The sequence below is a fragment of the Varroa destructor genome, unplaced genomic scaffold (assembly GCF_002443255.2).
Source record: "Varroa destructor unplaced genomic scaffold, Vdes_3.0 BEIS01000001.1, whole genome shotgun sequence".
Classification (NCBI taxonomy): Eukaryota; Metazoa; Arthropoda; class Arachnida; order Mesostigmata; family Varroidae; genus Varroa; species Varroa destructor.
The window spans coordinates 43,997,037-44,020,859 of NW_019211454.1; the positions used below are offsets into that span (position 1 = coordinate 43,997,037).

Below are 23,823 nucleotides of genomic sequence, written 5' to 3' on the forward strand. Positions count from 1 at the left end.
TGGAGTGATCTAGTAGCAGCAGAGAAGGTGGTGCTGTCGGTCACTGATGTCTGCTCCTGGCCCTGCTGCTGCTGCTGCTGCTGCTGCTGCTGCTGCTGCTGCTGCTGCTGCTGCTACTACTACTACTACTACCGCTGCTGCTGCTGCTGCTGCGCTCCGAATGGATGCATCGCTGTCGGCGAAGGCCTTTAACGACAGCCGACTGTTTAAATGTCCCTCTCTTACTGCCTACCGCCGTTCACCGACAATGGCCGCCTATAGATTGCAGAGCGTCAACGATAGTCGGCTTGACCAACAACAGGCCAGTGCAGTTGTTGCTGGTGCTAGCCTGACCAACGAATCAACCAACCGGCCACTGGATGATTCAGTTAACTTACAGCAGCCAGTAGGTGCAGTATAGCTATTACTTTTCTATCTATCTATCTATAATAATAATACAGATAGCGGCCGTTGCTGCTGTCCCATGCCGTATTTTGGCGCGCCATGCAGAGATCTGGGAGCCGCCGACCTGCTTGCTAAATAGTGCTAGCGAGCGGCGCCGTGCACGAAAATGGGCGAGAAAAAAAGGTGAGAGCGAGAACGATAGCGTTAACGTGAGCAGCAGACACAATTAGCTGTACAGTTTTCTAGAGCAGAACTACTCAAGAACCGGCAGCAAAGTAGGTGACCAGCATACGCGTAGGTAAACTATCAAAGAATAGAGCAGCAGTGTAAAAGTACGTTAAGATGCAGTATGCAGACGATGCCTTGGTGTAGTAGTACTTCGTGTACCTCGATAGACGGATCGGTTTACTTTGCTCTCTCAGCTCATCAGTGATCATTCACTTGTAGTCAGCCGATAGTCGGCGTTCTTGTTTTCAAATTGATTCTGACGATCAGACACGACCCGGTCGTGCCCAGTCAGGCTTGGGTCGCCTTGTCCCATTCTGCTCTGCAACGTCTGACGACTCCTTATCAAGTCAATTGTGCGCGATGTTTCGATATCGCGAATTGGCGGACAGACGAGTCGTCGCCGACTGCCGCTGCTAAAAATTGCGAGTGGCAGGTGGCCAGTTAGACAGCCTTGCATACTGCCTGCATCCAGACAGATATTTCATTACCCTTCCACCTATCAACGTCGTCTTGTTGCGCTAACGCTACGATACGCAAGACGTAGAGCCACTCATCGACTGGGGACTCATAGAATGAGAGATATATAGATAGAAGGTATTGTTGACACTCTGCAATAGAGCAGTAGCAAACGAACGGGATGAACAAATGATACTAGGAACACTTGTTAGTTGGTGAAACGAATCTCGTCTAGGAGGAGCCCCTGCGGTCGCCAGTGAAGGGGCAACACTTCAAACGGGAAAAATAAAAAAAGAGGAAGGAAATCTGCAACGGTCGGTTGCTGTACATGCAATTTGTTCATCATTTAGAAATAAACGGACGAATGGACAGACACATGGGCTTGAAGTGAATCTAGAATATTAACATGATTTTGAGACAAAGTCCACATTTCATATACGTTTCTACTTGTGCTGTCAGGGAACATACGGAAAATCATGCATGTTTGTAGGGTTATTAGAGAAAGAGCGCTTTTCCGTCCAAATGATTTTAATTATTCGATCGCATACGTACAGAACGCCCTCTAGTGGTACGACCGAACGCCCTCTAGTGGTACGACCGAACGATAGGTACAGGCAAGTAACATAACTTTCTATGAAATCTCCAAAAGTGTACTCCAATATTTAACTAAATGTGATTTTCGTGATGTGATCTTCGCGCACATTCCAGTACTACTATCGTTGCACTACGATTGAATATTCTATGGAAGAATGACGAATAGTACAAACAAAACGGGATATAATCTGCCTGCCTTGCGAGAGAATTTATATAGATACTCCGTTTGACGTCTAAGTAGCTCATTAAAAACTGCTTAAAAAGTCTTTCTTTGTTTTCTTCAATATTCCCAAATTTTTATTAGGCTAACTTTATGATGTAACAACTTCAAAGACCTAACATTAGCTGAATACAACGTTTCACTTTCGATGGACTTGTAGTAATAAGGCTACAGTCTTCCTAAACAAAAAATTCGTATTTATAAAGGATTTTCTCTTGATATGCGATTAACTGATATTTTTAAGGTGGCCCTACTTCTGCCGGTCTGATATGACTGCGTTGATCGATTTTTTTAATTTACAGTCGATTGAATTAAGGGCCTGAAGGTGGTGTGTTGGACCTATGTACTTGTGATATGGACAGCCTTATAAGAACAATTCTCAATGTTTTCCAATGCATTTCAGTTCTCTGGTTTGACTTCAGTTAGTTAACCCCTGTATCAGTTTCAGTGAAACGGAGCCCTTTGACAACTTCTCTCGTTCGTTTAGGTTCTAACTAGTGCAGTGTAGTTTGGCGGTCTGACGACTCAATTCCTGCTTGCGATTTCCAACGCACGCAAGAGGAGAGAGCGAAGCGAGAAAGAGAGAGAGAGAGAAAATAAACAATGTCTTCGTGTTTTCCCACGTACGTTGTGTTCTGTGGTTTTAAAAGGGGGCGCGGCGAAAATCTTACTTCACAGTTACGCCTGTAACAACGCTGCAGTTAGCATTATTGCCAAGAGCCAATTTAAACGTTACTGTCGACCCAGGCCGGATACATATCTACAGAATTGCTTCTCCTTATACAACTACTTAGCTACATATTAGATTTGCATTTGTTCGTATGATTTCTAGTAATCTATCTCGCTCTCGTTGGGGTATCTGCGTATCGATTAAAAATATTCGGGGGGAAAACTTGGAGATCATTACTTAAGAGCGTAATGACGAATTTGGGCTGAAGAATAATGACGCTGTGTTCCACGTAGCCAATCATGTTGGGCCTGTATGCTCGCACAAGTCTGCTCTCCTTCTAACAGCTCTCATTACTGCTTGTCGCCTGTTGTTGTTGAGGCGCGACGTGGAGGATCACCGATTTCGCTGCTGCTTCTGTTGTTGGTATTAGGATCAGAACCGGTGCGCCACTGTCACTAGGGCTTCCCACTAGTACGTGCGTGTAATAGAGAGAACCAATATATTCTTTGCTATATGTATGTTCAATAGTCTTTAAAATGAATCAATACCGAACAACGCAAAATAAAAGCGTAACAGGCAAAGACATGCGCACACACATATGCCATAGACAGGCTGATGAATGAATATAGACAGACAAAACTACTGAATCCATGTTTTTCTTCAAGGAACAGAACATATGTCTGTATATGTCTGCATACAGAATACGCTCCACAGCTTATGATCGAATTCATTAAATATACTGTATTCGTTAGAAGTAAAGTTCCTTCAAAATTAGGTTCGGGTGGGTATTTGCCTTGTGATACAGAAAGAGACTTTAGATGGCCGAATCTGAAAGGAGTGTTGAGTTTTCAGGCAGCTACAATTGTAATGGTAAAACAGACAAAACGCTGTTTCCCTTGTGAGACAAGCGAACGCATAATAGGCTTATTGTTGGGATCGATTATAGTAGAGAAATCACCGCTTTATTACCGGACAAGTATATCAGATCGATTGGTGAAGAAGACGTTCAACAGAGTCGTCTTCAACAACACGATGTCCATCAAACTAAAGCTATGTCTGAAAAATGGGCATAATAAAGATTATACAAAGCTCATACGAAGTGGATAAACAGTGGAATTCACTTCTGCTGAGGCGTTTTAAGATTAATTTGTCTTCGTTTAATTAACCTACATCGTTGAAACAGACGCAATGACAATTTGACCCCCTGACATGTTTGTTCAGTCCGCCACGTCAAGCTCATACTATTAAAGTTAATTTCACGTTAGTTTAGGTTGGTGAGTCCACGTCCAATCAATTGCGTTGGTATTTTCTTTATCATTTCTACAAGCAATATGTAAAAGATTATGGGGTTGTTGAAGCTGGAAAAAAAAACACAGAGAATAGGATTTTCTTAGAGATCTTAAAAAATGGACATGGTTAAAAAGAAAAAATGGGACTATGCATTGAGTCTCGGTTCAGCTACATCTCGTAGGATGTTCCTGTTTACTGCTTTTAGACTGAAATAGAGGCGAGGAAATGGCATATTAGTAAAAGTTTTGCCTGGTTAAGAGTTTAAGTTTTATCAGTTCATTCTATGCTTTCAATAATCCCAAGAAATCTGCCGACAAGGTCCTGACGTACATAGGTGTCCTTTTGAAAAACCTGAACTGAAAACTCTTTGATACCGGAAAACCGATATTATTTCAATTGTCGGCCTACACTTCGCCTAGTTATGAGCCTATATTTTTTGGATCGAAACGTAAATTCGATGCAGTTTTAATCGTGCATTTTCTCCCCCTTCCATCCACTACACAATATTGAACAAATAATACGATTGTACGGTCCTCTATGAAAAGCCACGTACGTAGGGCATTACCTTTAGCGTTGCAAAAGGTAATGACCTACATATATAGATCATGTAGTATTAAGGTGCCCTTTTCCGGGACGTATCATGAGTAGCAAACTAAAAATGCATATGGTAATTTTGTAAAAGCTAAAGTACATACAGGTCACAACCAAGTGCTATTCTGTTACGAAATGATGACTGGATATATCGAGGAGTAGGCATGTTTAGCAATCCTATAAAGGTAACAGTAGTTACGAACTTAAATGAAGAAACTTCGATGTTTACAGAATCATAACACTCACCTGTGTGATGAACCTGTATGCCTATTCACACTTTATTAGACTAGCTATATGATTCAATAATCGTCATTTCTAAGAGGTGAAAAAAGAGGGAGGAAGTAGCTGTCATTTAGTCCAAAAAATTGTAACGTTTAAAATGGGTGCATTTGGTAACCGACACGTTCAGCGGTAAGTTTCCATAACTTTGGCGAATAGCTCTTCCCCTAAACGAAAAGCGGCAGGAAACTTTAACTCAATTTTGTACTACGTCACATCAGATTCTCTGGAATATCGCGTGCAAAAAGCAAATAAGAACGACTGCAACTCTAGGTAAGGATTTTTTTTATCAAGACGATCGCATGTAAACAGTGGCCGTTAATTCTACGTAGGAAGTTATTATTATTATTCGTATGAGCACCGTCAATGGAGATCACACAGCTGTTCTCTGGGTTAGTAGTTATTTTGGAATGTGCTGCCTATTTGCTACCAGCTCACCGAATTTTTTTAAGCATTGCTAATGGGCATCCGCTAGCGTCGAACCCTATTTCAAGTCACTGGCGAGTCATCGCTTACAGGCATCACCAGGTTGTGAGCGTATCTCTGCCGATCCTGTGGCAATACGGTACGCAGGCCATACTAACAACTTCCGATGACACCAGCCACAGTATATCGCAGTTCAGAATATTATCCACGATGGTTATACTAAGCCTGCCTATCTATCTAAGTAAAGCTAGTCCTGGGAAGTAGGTTGGCGGCTCGTAAGGCCTTCGTCAATCAAGACCTGCTTGCTTCGTTATACGAGAAAGACTACCCGTTACGCCATGCTTCCTGACACAGTTTACTATTGAAATGTGCTGCTAGGAACAACGATAGCAAAAACAAAAAAGGAAGTAAACGTAAATACCCTTTTTTTTTAACAAAATTTCACGTATAGTATAGTGGACGTCAATGGAGGGAAGTAGAATAACGGTCTGTCTGCTTACAACAAACGTCAGTAGCAAAAAAACCTACGTGACTTGTACCAAAATACGGTCTAGCCCAGCCTTTTTTGTCACAAATTAAGAGACTTCTGTTTTATAATGAAGTTTCTGAAGTACACTGTTTGTCGGTGAAGATGCTATGAAAAAAGCTTTTTGTAAAAAAAAAAAGGTGAGCATAGAAAATAATAACGTAAAGGTGTTCCATTTGTTCAAATGTAGAACTTGGACGGTATCACTTACGCGCAAGTTGTAAGATCAAAAGAATCCGATAATATTCTTCTTAAGAAAGACAATACACTCATAATTACATCTTTACGATGTACTTGGTCTTTAGGTGAATCAAAAATTGTTGTCATGCGATGGCGGTAATCCGTAGCTGCGTTCAATTAATTAATTAATTAATTAAGACACGCGTCTTCCAGAACCAATGTTGCAGGCTTCAACAGCATTTTTTTAGGGGTTCTGTGAAAATGGCTTCATTCTTTGAATTTCTCATTTGTCTCACTAGGAGCTCGATTAAGACTGTTACCAACTAAAGTATAACAGTTTTCTGCATTCACTTATGTTTAGAAAGCGTGTCGTGTGTCTAGAGATATCTTCCTCTATTGCTATCTGCATGTTGGTAGCACTTGCTATACAGCAAATGGAAAGTAACTTCATAAAATCGAATCAATATTGTGGAATACTCTACAGTCGCGTAGCTGGATAGGATGGTTAAGTTAGAGATCAAAAGCAAGACTTTTTGATCACAAGTTGGTCACATAATCCGACCAAAAAGGATCCCTACGGGAGGTCGTTTGAAACGGGCCATTACTTCAAGCGCCTACTACATACCATCTACGCTAATTTTTTAAATCTACTTGATAATCATTACAATGAAATAGACAACGAACATTTTATAAATGGATTATCTATTTTCGAACTCACTTATTATATCACTCCTCATATATATAACGTCCTGTCTTGTCACACGGGGCGGCCTTTGCCCAACTCGTGTTTGACCAAAAACTGATTTGCTCAACTTGAGAATGCTAATTAATAAGAGACGATTATTGTACTATATATACTTCAACTTGTATAGGACGGTGAAGTGTTCGAAACGATCATATTGTGCTCACGAGTGGTCTTCCTCCATCTATGATCTCTTGGCCATCCGCATTGTACAAACAACGGTTTTGTACAGCGAGCGGCAAGATATACGATGTGAAATATAGTACTATTTTGAACAATGCTAAACAAAACAACTAGTTTCGGGACAAACATTTTTCTCTAAAAAAATCTTTATCGAAAAATACTGAATATAAAGATTTCTGTATCTAAATTTCCTAACGCGCCTGGCACTTCACAAAAAAAGTCACTTCCCTTATTCCTTTAAGCTAGAAGCATAAAACAGCTTCACTTTTGTAAGACGAATACCGCCTAAACTAGCAGATGGCCAAACATACAACGTTCAACTGACAATCACTCAATGTGTCGCATCTCAGGTTTTAGTGAATTGAATGCGAGCTCCATAAAAAGCTCGAGTTATTTTTAAGAAATGTCGATTCTTTATAAAAAAATACCAGGTACAGGTCGATCCTATCAAATGAAAACAGTTCCTGTAACTTGTGACCAAGATTCGTTACTTTCGTGTCTTTCAGCGTCACATCGCGCTAGCTTACACCAGTCAAATAGTTGTGGGAAAGCCATTTCGAACTACCCATCACGAGAACCTGCCCCTAACATGATAAAAAATCTCTGGGGGCTGTTCAGTTTCCAATTAAAGTTCAACGGGGCAATTTAACTGTCCGTGAGATAACTAACAAAAACAAATTAAACGATTACATGATTCGTCTTCGCGGAGTGGAAAACTACAGTGGCAAGCAATCCTACATATAGGTAACTTAAATATTATGTTTTTTTTCAAATTATGTCCTAAAACTGCCATTAACTCGTCGCTAAATATTTTTATAAGCACCGCAATTACTCATTCTTCGTGAAGACTAGTAAAAGAGGAAATATCTCGAAAAACTGACACGGTGCCTCTAGAACCCTGGAATTTTGCTACAAGTCCTTAGAATAAATTTTCTCGACATTACACGATCCATTCCATGGATTTGTGGTCAAAAATCGAAATTATGCCAGCTTTATGTTGTTCGTAAGTTACTTGAAGGTAATTGTATTTTTAAGCAATCTAATCGTGTCCTAACTAGAAACACTGAAGAATGATCTAGCAATTATCGTAGGTTTACTTCACCGCTAAATTCTGATTTATCTGAAGCATTCTCCCAGTTATCCACTGTTTCAGAAGTTGTGAATCGAATACTTTACAACCGTTTAGATGCACAAAAAAGAATAAAGCATTTTATTACCAGCTAGAGCAAAATTTTCAGGAATAACCACTTGAATCGTCTCGAAACGGTGCCGTTATGGGCTAGCCGAAGCGGTAGATGCCCACCGAATCGATTGCTCGTTGCGCACAACAAGCTCCGCGTTTCTGCAAGACACATTTTACTTTACCGCACACAGGTTACATTCGATAAATCTAGTTTGTAAACCAAGGCGTTGGCCGTGTGCCTGGTAAGCCTATCGCACCTAAGCCGCGGCTATTTGATTGAAGCACAGGCTTTGTCCGGCACAAAATGCAAGGGCGCATAAACGACATTCATCAAGCTTTTTCTTCTTCATCTAAATGCCTTTAATATGTCAGTTAAGATTACAGCCTCAAGGAGCAGCCTTTGGCCTAGTTTTTAATTTAGTGAAATTGTTTAAATTTCTAATTGACAACGGTAGCTTATGCTATGCTGTGGCAGCTGTTCCCTTAGGTCCATTATGGGTAAATACAGTTTTACCTTTAAACGTATCTAAATCTCTTGTCTTGATTAATAAAAGAGCTTCCGGTAGCTTTCCAAAGAGCTACTTAAAGTCGTGGGTAATTATTTTTACATGGGCAGGCTGTGAGTACTAAAAATGCTATTGGGTTAGATATTGTTATGTTTTCGAAATTGAGCATGAACGGCGAAGGCCAAGCACGGCTTGAACCGAAATACCCTGGCATTTCTCAATGATTTGCTCGCAACCCGCACGTCCGATTTTACCACAGTGATTCACCAAAGGCTAATGAAACTGTAATAGGCACACATGAAAATAACTTGAAACACATTTTAACGACGGGACAGCGCCGTTTTTGCCTTAGATCTAATTTGAGCCACCAGCTTTGACCGTTTCATGTCTCTCCATAATAGATGACTCATAACAACCACTTACGAGTAAAAATCTAGCGGTAAATTATTCATTAGCCATTATCGACATGTGGACATTTGGCTGAGCTGACGAAAAGATAACACTTAGAATTATATATAAGTTAAGCCTTAGCTGGAACGAAGAAATGCTTTACTAATATGCTTTAAGCCATGAATTTTAGAGACTGGCTCCGCATTTGTAATGTCATTGGCTTAAAATAGTCGCTGAATCGGATCGTCTTCATACAAGACTTCCTTATAATGAGAAAAGATGCCGTGTTAAACAAAAAAAAGTCCTATATTATATCAGGATAATGTGGGTAGGACGTTCTCTACTTGTCTTTGCCTGGCATTGTTGCATAAATAAAATAAAGATCATTTGCAGGAATCATTGTCTACTCCCAGATGGGCAAATATTGTTACCAGTGTACAATGTTGCAGCTTATCAAAGGCCTAGAAAACGTCGAGGAAGATGCCGCCGTCAGCGTTACCACGTTCGGCTTCTGAAATTTGATCGTGGTAGTGAGAACGGATTCAGTGGACTGGGATCGACGGAGTGCAAACTAGGTTTATATAGGCCCTTCTATGCGGGCTGAAATTTGGGTCTTGAAAAAAAATTTCGCTTCTTTGAAGCTTGTCAGTGCATGAACCGATATTGTTTAGGCTAAACCGATCGCGCGCACCTTCGTATACAGGTAACTGCTGGTGAAAGTGGTTATCGGCAAGTCAAATGATTAAACATGTATTCTAAGGAGCCGGCTATAACAAAAATGACTTTATTACTGTATACGGGTTGTTTCATAGAATATTCATAAGGTCGGTTTTCATTTGCGCCTTCTTCAGTAAAGTTACTGGCTCAGTATACCGGATTAAAAAACAGAAAATGGGCTGGAGAGAAGCGCTATAGAGCTTCCGTGACTGATACCTTCCAAACTATAAAAAGGAATGCTTGAAAAGCCGCTCTACAATGATAACTTACTTTATTGATAAACTTGCAAGTACAAACCACATCAACTTGCATATACAATCAGATTAGAATCGAACACGTTCTGGTTTCAAGTCTTCGCGCTACCGCCTACTCCATCCTGAGAACACAAGTTAGCCACAAGTTTCGTGACCTTGCTTTTGCATTTAATCTAGAAAATCAGGTCTACTGCGGCCAATGACGGCTATCCATAATAAACCAGGAATCTAAACGATAAGCCTCGTAGAGGACAAACTCAAACTAATAAAATCCCAAAGGCACTAACAATCGTATATTTAGGCTTAGCAAAAACATTTGGATAGAAAGAAAAAACAACTGAATGTCACAATCGCTTTATCAAATCATAAACTGACTTGGTTTGGCGCCAAAATTTGATTCCTGTCTTAAGCGCTGGCCAAACTTTGAATCTGTTGCAGAAGGAGGAAATTCGCGCAGCAGCTGCCAGCTAAGCGTGGGGGAACGAAAAAGTCGATCGAAGACATTGCGTCTGCTCTTTCTTATGAGATACAAGGCTCGGTGAATTTTTTTGCCTCAGACGGAAAGATATGGGGAGATTACTTTCTGCTCGGCTTCAAACTCCACCGTCTGAAAAGAAGCTGCACGCGATCGTAACAAACGTTTCTTTTAAACAGGTCATAGTAAACGAAAAGTTTGATCTACTCAAATAAACGCTTTATTCGTAGGAACTAGCCATCAGTAACCATCGAATAGGCATTCTCCTCAAGCAAAGACGTTTACGAAACGACGCTATATTCATATAAACGAATAATTTTCATATATTTTTCCTTTACGTTTCATTCTGATGGCTTATTGGACATTGTACTACTGCTAATTCAATGGATGCAAAATAGGTGATACCTAAAATATGTATAGCGGTGTTTTATTTCAGAACAAGAACTTGCTTAGGTCCTGATTTCAGGCCTACGTTTGAATCAATTAGGTAGAAACTCTAAATCTTAGGAAAAAGCTCGCGATGGCCAGTGCACACCAGGATAGCACAGTAGCTCTTCCCGTTTGAAAATTTCTATTCCCCTGGCGAGAACCCTAATGATTATGGTAAGAGAAAAACCGAAAATATCTCTCTCTTATGTTGTAAGATAAAAGAGATGTAACCTAATTCGATCAGCGATTCAGGGAAAAATAGAATTACTAGTATGCTAACTTGTCGTTCCGTCCTAAATCTGCTTTTTTATGTACAAGATTGAGAAAAACCTATTTCAACACTGCGTTTATGATGTTTTTTTATGTGGCCCTATAGAATTTACTAAAATGTACACTACCATAGTCGATTTGATTGTTACAACAATGAAAACTAATCTCAACTAAATCTAAAAATGAAATTTATATTTCATTTATTAGGCATTATAACACAAATAAAATTTATATTAGTTTGACTTGACAATATTATCAGAGTTGATGCTAGGGTCCCTTAATCCGTCTCCTGTGCCTTCCATCTTCTACTTTTTTTTTTATCATTGTAGCTGTCCTATAGTAAGCTCTCGTCACCCAAATTTTCATGTGAAAGGACATGGAAAACGTTCGAACATTAGAAGGTAGAAGGAGGAATTGAATACAGAACAAGTGAAGTTAAGGCGTTATTTTTTAGCGGTAAAGTCAGTTTGCTAATACCTGTTGAAGCATGTTGCAATACTTTGCAATAGGATAAAATTGAACAAGAACTAGCATTACAATTAACTAATGTTTGATTATATTTTTTGAGTACGTCTTATGTTAATTGCAAGCTGTTATACTGCTTAAGTTCTATGATTTTTAAAAGTTCCTCCATATTTCTATAGATATAATCTATACAAATATTTGCAAATTCTGTACAAACAAAAGGGACGCACTGTTCTTATAATGTTTGGTAACTGTTTTTATTCTTTAATAGACAGGTAGCTTAAAATGCCTAGAAGGAAATCTATACGTTAGTTCTGTAGAGCTTCTGAAAAAGCCCTTCAATCTGGTAAGATTGAGGACCGGTGTACGCAAGCTGTTAAAAACTTCAGTAGAGACTACACTGCACAAACGTTTTTGACATGTTTTTTAACATTATTGTTTCGATCTTCCTCTTTGTGATAACACCCAGTGGAACTGATTTATTTTGATGTGTAAATCATTTAAAAAAACATGACTCTAACTCGGTACATTATGGTCCTGGGGTCTTTCAGGTTTAAGCCATTGAATGGCCACCTGGTTCTCGTTTAATCACCTACGCTAAGTACCGTCGAGTGAGTTCGGTTCCTAAAACGGAGAATACGCCTTAATATTTTTCTAAATTTTAGGTTTAAATCACCGGATAGCCGCTGTTCACCATACTAGGTTGGATATGCAAATTCTCGTCGTACTACTGAAGCTAAGCAACATCGGGCCTGGGTGGTACTTAGCAGAGAGGCCTCCGGGGAGCACCGGGTGCCGATGACATCGAAAGCACCTCAAAAGATTTCGTTATTTACCTCGAACTTAGTTAAAGGATGTAGTTGTTTAATCAATATGAAATACCAAGTTCAGAAACTACGAACTAAGTCAACTTATATTTATGGACTGCTATTACTATTAATACGAGCAAACGATGCTCACTGAATTATTTTTATGCCTCGCGAAGACACGCGGCACGCGTATGGTAAGATTGGCTAAGTTACAGGCTACAAAGTACAAAGTTACTGTGCAAAGTGCTTATGACTCGGGGAAGGAGTCAGTGTAGAGTGATTCGTGCCGTTTGAAAGCCTGAGGTTTAATTTCATATGACATATAACTTAAATTGTTCCATAGAATTTAACATTGCGTCAGTCAGTCACGCAAACGAATCGTATCGATAAACAAAACCTTGGCCCTTCTCCCTACAAACGGGTCACCTTCTTAAGCAAGAACGTATTTGCATTTTTTTTTTTCTGTTTTAGGTACGTTCGAGCATAGCAAACTATCTGTCTTACTATTTGTACTAAAATGGCTAATGTCCTATGGTATAAAAAGATAGATACGTTGAGGGTAGAATATAAAGCTAAAGTATTCATCTGCATATTGCAACACGAAGTCTAATTATAATTTTCTCAAAGCCATCCCAATTTTCTAACATCTAGTATCTGTTGTTGGGTATGTTTATTATTTGTTTCCGATGTCGTAATAGTCTTGATCGAAAATTCTAGGATGGGTCTTCATGCAAGGTGTTCTGAAGATAGTGCATCTACACTCTTCGTATTCACTTGGTAGTCACGTTTTTACATTGTATTAAGTAAAATTCATGAAGCCTTATCGACGAGACAGAGTTTCACAATACAAATATTTTTAACATATTATTAGTCCTATGGCGTCCGTTAGTTAGCCAGTCGAGCAGGATTATATCGCGCATATTTCACAAAACAATACTTACAGTCTTTTCAGTCAATTTACACTAGTTGAAAGGCTTTCATTGCTCGCAGTTCAGATGAGAATAAAAAATTGCCGGGCGGGGGTCAAAATTAACTTGGGCCTCTTGTTGTGTGTGCTTGGGCCAGAACACAGAGCCTAGCTTTTGTTCGCAGTAAGGACGGGTGTTAACCATTTTATCGTATTAGCCTCGCTTTTCAATCTGTTAAGATAGTGCTAAGATAAAATGCTTAATATGTATATATCTATATAAACGAATAATAATAAATGTCTATGAAGGTTGTTGATATATACATATATCTTTTGCGATCTAGAACGCGCACGAGAAATCGGTTCTTCAAAACTTGTCATATACGTGTGTCGCAGGTCTCATCTGGGAACCTAGAATCAGCGTTCATAGAAAGTGTCACTTCAACTTGATTGTCGATCTTCTTTCAAAAAAATATATACTGCCTAATAAATATAACTATAAAGAAATCAATTAAAGCCAATTTTTACACATACAATGGTTATTTGAGCACGTGTGGGTTAATCTTTAAGTTTGGCCTTTGCAAAAGTGGTTGCTTTGTTGTCCCTTAGAATAGTATCTCTAAGTCTATTAGCAACGACTCGGGCAAAAAAATTAGCTGTTCAGTATTAAAGTTGTCACAGAAAATAAGACTATTTGGTATGTACGCACAACGCATTTCTCTCGAGAAACCGCTGAACTTCATTCGAGGCTTTATAAAGGCTTTTGATGTCTACGTCAAAATTTGCCTATCCAATTGGTAACTTCAGAACTTTCGCATTTAGACTGATTTACCTAGTTTTTAGCTTGCAATTCAAGTGGATAGAAACTAGCTTATCGACGTTCTCGTTACGAGCGTTCCTGATCCGACAAAAGCTAGGCAGAGTTTAGCATCAGGCCAATAAACAGATGGCAAAAGTAAAATTTAGTATCTCAAAGCTGATTGACATAAATCTCGCATGATTTCTCACATTTTACAATTGTTAGTTATTTAAACGTACGTTACAATACAACGTACGATACAAATAGCTTTATTTCTAAAACATGCAGGCGATATTCGTAAATAACTTAGAAAGTTCATTGAATGGCCGTTGTTAGTCTTGTTATTTTTATTAAATTCTACTTATGACTTAGGTGTTTGATGTTCTAAACGGTTCTAGTTTGGGCTACGGCAAGCTTGCCAGTTTCGTTTGCTACGTATTATTACAGTGGGCTTTTTTATTACTACTTTTATTGCCAATATGGCGCAGACTTGACAATCGATCTTCGTAGATTGTAGCAGCTTATACAGAGGCAGCGTCATCCGACGCTGCCTCTGTATAAGCTATCCGGTTTGAGATAACTGTAGTTGATAAGGCTAGGTAAATAGGCAAAGCTTTGCCTGTTATGCACTTTATAATAACTCGATAAGAACTAGCGAATATCTAAAAATTGTATCCGTTTAGAATCTGTATAGAATAGATAATGCCTTAGAATATACTCTATCTAGGTACGTTCCGGATCACCTTTTCAAGTTAGGGATGAGACATCGTACGCAATGAAAGAAAGTGATAGCAAGAAAAATAGGCTCTAAGTAAGTTATCACTAAATTAATAGTACGCGACACGAATAGAAGAGAACTTTATCTTAGAAGGTATGCCTTTAAACTTGGTAAAACACGCGAACAGCCCATGATACCTAAATATTTCGAGGTCCGACACTGCCGTTAAGTATTAGCGTCCATAACTTTACATATAATGTAAAATCATGGCAATATCTATTTTTAGACGTATACTATTCCTATGAATCAGCCTAAGACTTGCGAGAAAATAGTACTTGCAGGGAAAGGCTATTGTTTTTTTTCTCTGATATTTTGTATGTGTTGCTCCACATTGAGCGTTAGAGAAATAACAGTAATAATAATAAGTGTGTGTTTTTGCGAGAAGAAGACTAAGTAGACTAAGTACATTAGAGGATTTGTCGAAAGCTACAACATCGCGCCAGCGGCAAAGTTAATTAAATTAACGAAAAAAACTGATAATATATTTCGTAAACTACAACGTAAGATGCGCTAAAAAAAATGTGTCTAATTCTTGCAAAACACAACAATAATAAGAAACTGCATGCACTCGTTGCGTGCCGGACCGGGCACGTTACGTCCCTCCACAACATTTATTCGTTACTATGTCCCAAGAGATAATCAGATATTAGTCTTTTATCCTGCATTAATAAATATGTATCGGTTTAAGAACCCTGTTACCGAAGTGAGGCAAAAAAAAAAGCAATATATACCTTTGCGTCATTCTGTATCTGGGCAGCAACGTCGTCTTACATCCTGTAAGGCCTTGAAGCAATCGAGGCTATTAAGCATAATCTTCCATCTTGGTCTATTCTGCATTGGTAGTTTCGAAACAAGAGGCTGCAGTAACATAGCGCCTTGGTTACAAGCAATTTTTATATCTTCTTTTTGCCGTGTTCGTTTTTAAAACTGCTTACTGCACTCACTCTGTAATTCTTAGGACTTTTCTGTTTCCGGAGCGTATCGCCGATTTCGGAAGCTCCGTTAGACTCCACACTCCGTTACAGTTGTTTGCTTCACTGAAAAATGCTCGTCTTTATATAACCCTACCTTATCTTTCTCGTTCTGTAATGATTTACTAATGTATCGTGGATCACAGGAGCAGCTATTGACAACACGAAGGCGAAGAGTACCGACAGAGCGTCCGACTTCTCCGTTCCGTCTTCCGAGGGTAAAGATCCATCGGTAACCGGGATAATAACTTTACACTATTCTGTTCGTCTGTCCGACCGTCTGTCTGCTATTTACAGACCACATGACGGGCTATTCGAGCCTGTACTTTATATTGAAAATGAAAATAAACTATCAAAAATTGGGTGTTATGTTCTCGGTCCGAAACTAAATCAAACGCTCGCAAGTGAAGGCTGTTGAAGACCAGGCTATGAATCAATGCGGAGTGCAAAATGGTACCGACGGTTTTTCGACAGAAAAGTGTTTTGAAGATCACTCTCATAGTCGGTAATCTATCAAAGCGAGTACAGATTAGTATGAGAAAAAAGCCAAGTTTCTTCTTACTGTAGGATCGCCGCGTTAACTTCGGAAAACTTCGCGGAGAAGTTAAACATCCCACACAAATCATGTCAAACATAATGGAAAGATCATTTAGAGCTAAGAAGTCTCGTAATGGGCATTGTGACGTACGGCCAAAATTTTTGGCTAACGCAGAGCCGTCAATAACGGTCTTAGATTAATCTTAACGAATTCAAAGAGAGGTGACCTGTTCCAATGTGAGTGTACAAAAATGACGTCAGAACAATCGTTCAGGTATCGTTTCAAAAACAAGCTCATACACAAGAAAATTGCAAGATCCAGTTCAAATACTTTTTCTCGTTTTTCTTGACTATCAGAGAGAGGCTTGTTTGTTACTAAGGGCTATTACCTTACGAAGTTTTCAAAAGATTGCTTCATGCTACCCAACAAAGTAGCCTTGATTTTGGAACAGCAAATCGTCGATTTTTTACTACAGTAACGCACCAATTCACCGTAACCATGTATACTGAGTTTTTGCAGGATAGCCACGTGTCTATTTTGTCTCAACCCCTTTTATTTAGCACATCAGACTTTCGGTGACTTTTTCGCTTCTCGAAGGCCAAGAAAACCTTGAAGTGCGCAGGTTTTCCAGGAAATCTGAGAAAATACTGAGATAAGAGCTAATCTCTATTCTATCGTGTTATATCGAAAATAATTTGAACGACTAAAAGGCACTTCACATGTGCATTGATCTGACAAGAATTACTTCGGAAAAGCCGACCCAGATTTCGACGATCTAAGCATTTGCAGTTGGGGCATATCCAAATTCATGATACTTTTCATGACCTGATTGTAAGAGCAGTGGTTAGCTTACAAGTGAAGGTATTGCGGTGTTTAATAAAATGAAGACTTACCAAATAAGGGACAGCCGATTAGCGCACACAATTTCAAAAATTCTCCAATTCGCCTTTTGCCGAGTTCAAAAGGTACCGAAGCTGCCCTGCCCATGCCATTCTCGCTTTGTATGACGAAGTCTCTATCATTGAGATGCTTGCTTGACAAGTTAAGTTAGAAAGTAACACTTTGGACGTGTTTCGCTCCAGCCGCCCTTCTCTATGGAATTTCTGAAGGAACATCATTCCTGAACAATTTGAAGGTTAACCATCTAAGTTGAGGCAATGGGTGCCGTAGACGTACAGTATTAACTTATCTGACGGTCATCTCTTGTATAAAGGTGAGTTCGAGAGATGTACGTTTTCCAGATATTAGGTTCTATCTCTATATAAGCAAACAGGTTTCTAGCTGTCCTGTTCGCTATAGAGCCCCTGCCACAAGTTGCTCTTGTAATATACCAGAGATAATTTTCCATTCCTGCACCTTGGCCAACAGCGAAATAAAAAAGCCTTCGAAGCTGGGTTTTGTTGCCTGTAATTGATGCGAGCTTGTTAGTACAAGATAGTGCGTCTACATTGATGGCCCAGCTAACAAGCACCAACTGTTATAGCAATTTCGAAATGAGTTGAAACAGCAAAATAAAACACAAAAAGATGTCGGGCTAATTTAATGAGGTAGCCAAAATATATAATACTTCGAGTTACCTCAACCTTATCTTGCCGAAGAAGTGGAAATTATTATGTACAAAGTCGATTGAAGTACCACACTTGCTATGCAATAAACATGCTTAGCTTAACTTTCCTGGAGCCCTGTCTATTCTCCACGTGAAAATATTACTTACGCTTTCTGTTTACCTGTTTGAGCTGGTGTTAATGTCAGCCCACTTCTGGGGTTATTTGGACCCGAATTAAGATATGGTTAGAAATTGCGAAATAACCTAATTTATGCGTATGTTCAGCCCGATAAAGTTTTGAAATATATAAGAGAGTTTTAGCTTATTGAACGATATACAGTTTCGTTACGAAGAAAGCTACCTTCCTTTAATAACAGTGTGTAATAATATAATAGAGGGAAAAAAACAGCAACAAGGGTGTAAACGATTTAAAATTATTTTTGGGTACTCATCAACATTGCTTTTACCTCTTAATAGAATGCTATCAACATAAAACTTTGCTTCTGTTTTTTAATCCCCATAGCAAAAAAGGAAATGGTGGAACTTAAAAAAGGCCCGAAAGTATTTCATTCCTACTAATCAATTTCTCAAACACATACATCCCAGGGCCTACACAAAAGCCATGATTTCGTCTTAATGACGCAAATGCCAAATCTAGACTTTCGTGGCGACACCAACGAAAGTGTTCACGCTAACGATGACCGACGCTTCTAGATGTCTGATCGCTTCGCCGTGATGGTCTTCAGATGCACTCGTTTTAAGTAATGAAACAATTTTTAAAAAGCGCAAAGCCAAATTATGTTGCTTTATCGACAACGTCTGTAGCTAACGTATGATTTACACGTAGAGACTGCGTGCTTACAGGGTCATGCGGGCGCATCTCACGGATTGAATAACCATGTTCAACGGGATCCCAGAACTGAAAACTGTTACACACCCCAGACTATGTATCGGTCAAGAAGCAAATAAAAAAATTACGCTCAATTAGCGCTATTTATGTGACAGCTTAGCTGGTTGTAAATTCACAGAATCAGGTGGTAACGACCATGATGGCTTGGAGTGGTGCGTTTATCTTATCTAGAAAGAGCTATTTGCAATGTTAACTTTGTTAGACCTCCCGTTATTTGCAAAGAACGTACCGCAGTTTCTTTGTGTTAAAATGGTTGTTACATTGCAAAATAAATATACCCACTGATATTAGCCAGTGTAAATGGTCTTTGTTGTAACATCGCAGTTTTGCTCAATCGTTCGTTTATTGACTCAAGCTCGTTTCAACTTTACTTCTTGATCGTGTCTCTCTTTCCCGCCCTTCTACACAGCATCTTTCCTGCCGGATTCTCACAGTTTCTCACTGTTGGAAGGGTGCGCGAAGCGGCCGTTCTATGCAGCTCTAGCCCTCTGTACTACCCTTTCCCGTTTTCCGTATCGATGCTTCGGCCGATGTCGCCGCCGGGTGCCGCTGTCAGCGCCACGGTTTTGATCGGCGTTTCCGCTCCACAACCCCTTTAGCTTCTCCTTTCACTCAAAGTACTCCTTTTGCTGTCCTGCCTTGACGTTCTCTCACGACTAGAGATATACTATTTCGTCCTTATGCCCGCATAGACAGCCTGGGCAGCAAAGAACAGGCAGTTTGCCGAAAACAAGCGGTCAGTGTCATGTGGCTCCGTCGCCATTATTAAACTTCGCTTATATTTTCTCTATTTACTGCCCATATCGATGGTTCGCCAACACGTATAATGCAAAAACTAACAGCCACAGTGAGAGTCTGGAGGACCCGAACCGGCGTATGCACAACCCCGCATCCAAGCGCAACCATAGTAACCAACCCGCTAATATGGTTTGTTTGTTACCGAAATATGATCGGTTATAATCGGTGACCAATGGTATTGTTTTTCACTGTATATAAATATAGTTTATAGCACGTCACCGCCACATAATACCTCTAACTTATTCGCGTATTGACGACAGCTAGCCAGCACAGATGACCTAACGACAAGTTTCATTTTTTGTCCAACGGGCAAGACTGCAATTAGTTGCTCCTGCTGCTACTCTTGCTATCGCCACTGCCGCCGCAGCGCCACCTAATCAACCAGAAAAGGCAGCCAGCAACAGCAAAATCGTGCTGTTATCGTTGCTCTGTTGTGCTGTGCTGTGCTGTGCTGTGCGCCATTGTTGGGCTTCCCTTTCCTAACGAGTGGCGGTAGTGGTGTTCTCTCCTCCGGGGCCTCCGTGATGATGCTGACGTGACGATACAACCGCGGCCGCAGTTGCTGCTGATTGTGTTGATGTTGCTGCTGCTGCTGTTGCTCGTTGTGTGCCTGGGTGTTCCACGGGCTCCCTCCGTAAAGGTTAGACGCCTGTGGCCAAAGCGCTGGCGCTTTGCCGCGTTACCACTCTCGATCGGTTGAGTCGACCGGAGTCGATGGGACAGGAGCGAGAGCTGAAAGACGACATAACAACATACTCTCGCCGACTCGACAGATGGACTGACGAAGCACCAGGTAGGAATAAATGAGATAACGCAATAAAACTGACGTGCTATACGAGTGCTACGGATTTCTAAAGGTTGCGGGTAACGATAGCAGAAGAAGAGAACGCGCCAAAGGCGTCCTTTCCCGACCGCAGAACACAGAAGCTCAGCAGCTCAATGATGTAGCGGCGGCGGCAGCAGCAACAGAAACTGTTACTGGAGTAACATTTGGTCACCGCTTGTTGCCTGATCAATAGAACAACAGCAGCTCTGTGCTTTTAGTAAATGGTGTTTCTATTGACAGTTGTTGGCTTCGAACTGTTTTGTAGCGTAGAAACATTGACTGCATCCGACAGGGGTGGACAACGAAGAACTGTGGTATAGGTTAGCTTCTACTATTTACTGTTGTGTACCATATTGTCACTCTGTATAAACTTTTTGTTAAGACCCATTCTTGCGGTTACAAGCCACCTAGCTACTTACAGAGGCCAGCGTTATTCGCCGTACGTAATTATTCTTTCCAAGACGATTGTGTGGGCAAAATGTGAAGCGAAAATGGCATGAACACAGTGGCGCGCTCTCTTTCCTTCGCATCATCACAATATCCCGGCAACAACAACAACATCAACGACGACGACTCGACTCCAGAGGACAAAGTACGCAGAGAGCATCAACAGCACAGCAAGCAGCATAACAAAACTCCAGTTGGTCCTCGTCGGCAGCTCTTGTTGCTCACCGGTCTCACAGGTAGTAAGCACAGCATTAGAGGTGGCCAGATTGTCTCGTTCCGGTCGGCCAGCGAGCCGCAGCCAGGCAAGCTGAGTGCCTTTACTGCGTTAGGTCAGGCTAGACCCCTGAGCTGAACCCACATCGAAACGCGAGCCCCCCTTCAATACCAGGCGGAGCGCTGAGCACGGGAGGTGAGGAGTGAGTAGGTAGGACCAGCCGAAGCGATCTGAACCGATTGCGAGGCCAAGCGAATGAGTAACTCGCGCCGCTACCGAACAAGACCGCCGCGTAACATACACGGAGAGGCAGACAGACACATAGGTGCGTTCGAGCCGTACCATTCCTTCCTCGGTAGAAGCCATACAAGCACACTAATCGTCGTTTGTTGGAGTCCTCAGATGGAAGGACACAGTGCTCACAAGCCTCACTCAATCTTTGCGTATCTTTTGCGGTAGTTCTCTTCGTAGCTTTTCTTTTCGTTAGCAATGAGTTGCTCGCTGCATGGGAAACAGCGGAAAGCGCGAGTGAAGTCCGTACCTGCTTCTTCTGAAGTCCTTCACTCAATAAGCCGCGTCAGGCGCTATTTCTTTCATACGTCTCCTTTCGTCACGCGTCGTGGGACGCTTGTGACAACGCTTGTGGTGTTGTATTCGATGGCACAGTAAACTTGTGCCGCTGCCAGGTGTGCTTCTAACGTGTGCAGTTGGTGTGCGTGTTTGAGTGGCGTCGGCGGTGCCGCCGCCGCCGCCGCCGCTTACCGCAGCCTACAGACGATGTGCTTCTTTCATATTCGCTGCCTCCACCGTCACTGTCTGCCGCTGCTCCTCACCCGCTCAGAGCTGAGGGTTTTTGTCGATGGGAGGAGGTCTGTGTTTGTTCTTTGGTAGTTTCTTTCACTAGTGGTATTAGCTGTAGTAGCCAGTGCTGGCAGCACACCAGCGCCATCTTGGGGCTCTGCGGCGGCTCCGCCATCCATGGTAATAGACCAGCGTTTCGGCGCGGCAACGGAGCCATGTACAGCGGCCGCTACAGCAGCAGCACATGAGCGACCAAAACGAAGCAACGGCCCGAAGCAGGACGAACACTTCACCGTCACAGTCGTCCACATCGACATAAGCACTACTTGTCCCGGGTAGCAACACGAACAAGTGCAGCTGCAACGACCACGAAATCTACGATAAACGCTGATCGTTGCAGTCATAATGCCAATACTAATACTGTGCATGCGTGTGTGTGTGTCTGTGTGTAAGTGAATGAGTGAGTGAGTGAGTGAGTGAGTGAGTGAGTGTGTGCGTGCGTGCGTGCGTGCGTGCATGCAGTGAACTAAGCTGCACGTCCAGCCGGTACCGGCTGAGTGTGCGCTACCTCTTGGCCTGTTTGCCCGCCGCCGCAGCAGCTACCAGCAGCGGCAGCAGGAGACCAACGCAAGCCGCTAGCGGCTCGTCAAGCTGCTCACCCTGCTACTTGCCGGCATCGGCCGGCAAGGACAGCATAACTGAGCGAGCACGTGATAGCGCTGACACCACGTTATGACAAGTTTCGCATTGTTTTCTCGTTGTTGTAATTGTCCTATTTAATTCGACGTGCTTATGGCCAGCATCACAACGATGGAAACATAGTAGCAGCAGCAGCAGCAACAGTTAGAACGTGCTGTTCATTCGACCTCGTTGTCGTCATTTACGTTTGACGCGGCTGCGCATGAGCCTCCAGTCGTCTGGGTTATCGTGTTGTTATTACACCACTATTCGATTCGATATCAGTTTATTTTGTCAACAAGCGTCAACTAGGAACGTGTAGTGTTACTTTTGAGCTACGTTCAACGCCTGCTAGAGGCCTCTGTGAAAAGTATCTCCTTCATCAACCATCATCTTCAACTAATGTGTTGGTTCACGTTTGTGGATACTGATCAACGTCATCATTGGGCTATTTGACGTGGATTGCCCGACATCACGCCTGCAACAATTAGTGACTTCATCTATTGTCTCTAGCCGACGAAAAAGACACTTTGGGATTGCTCTCATAGATTGACGTCCCCTTTATCGCTTGTTTCACAGTTTGATTTTTAGTTCCTTGTTGAGTAGGTCACTGTCGTTTGCTTGGCCAATATCTTTTAGTAGATAAAAATTTCTATGATTTTGTCCTGCGTTTGTGTGTTGTGTCCCGCATCTCTTCAATGTTGTAAAAACCACAAGTAATTAGGAAGGAGATAACAAAGCGCGGGTGGCAAATGAACTGACAAAAGGATTAGACGAAGAGCGTAACCATTGGATGGTGAGTAACCCGTAACACGTAAAGATTATTAGAAACGAGAATGACAGATCCTTAAGGAGTATATAAATAAATGCGTATGTGGTGATTGTAAGTGTTGAATGTCACCGAACTGCGTTGCCATACTATCCTTGTATATTGTGAGATTTTTCGCCCACAAACTCTACCGCGTAAGTGGCCTGCTTTACTGACGGCCAAACGTATGCACAATATAGGCTCCGAGATGTCAAAACTGGACAAGAGAAAAATCTGACAAACTTTGACACCACGCTTATACAGTGCATTCAGCATTTACCAGTTTCTCCAATTTGATTAACACAAATATCCTACATATATAGAAGAAAAAAGGATAAGCATATTGTTTCACTATAGCCAGTTGTTTCGTTTGGCAGGACAAGAACAAACCTTTGAGCAAAGGACAGTCAAGCGTAGTCTAGGGCTCGACACGGACAGAGAAACTCTTTGTACTCATCTATCTCCACTTATCTCTTCCGCGTTGGTTTTAGGTGAAGACGAATTTAGATTTCTTTGAAGGGGATCAGTCCGCAAG

General features: G+C 41.3%; 1 protein-coding gene and 2 long non-coding RNA genes across 7 annotated transcripts in view; 2 read left to right on the forward strand and 1 right to left on the reverse strand.

Moving 5' to 3' along the window:
- The first annotated feature begins 196 nt into the window (after positions 1 to 196).
- LOC147758685 (uncharacterized) lies at positions 197 to 12,746 on the forward strand. 2 transcript variants are annotated; one of them, XR_015319369.1, is made up of 2 exons: positions 197 to 385; positions 10,258 to 12,746. It is a non-coding gene; the product is annotated as an uncharacterized LOC147758685 (long non-coding RNA). The 2 variants fall into 2 exon arrangements; XR_015319370.1 differs by having other exon boundaries at positions 255 to 389.
- On the reverse strand, positions 11,165 to 21,032 carry LOC147758686 (uncharacterized). Its single transcript, XR_015319371.1, has 2 exons — positions 15,483 to 21,032; positions 11,165 to 13,585 (listed from the first exon to the last, which is right to left on the reverse strand). It is a non-coding gene; the product is annotated as an uncharacterized LOC147758686 (long non-coding RNA).
- A 962-nt stretch (positions 21,033 to 21,994) lies between these two features.
- LOC111245982 (uncharacterized) overlaps positions 21,995 to 23,823 on the forward strand; it is an 88,112-nt gene continuing 86,283 nt past the window's right edge. For 3 of the 4 annotated variants that reach the window (XM_086993408.1, XM_086993399.1, XM_022795100.2), the window contains exon 1: positions 22,480 to 23,276. The gene's annotated coding sequence lies outside the window, so the exon portion shown is untranslated. Of the gene's footprint in view, positions 23,277 to 23,823 lie in introns of all 4 variants that reach the window. The other variant, XM_086993430.1, reaches the window with a different exon arrangement.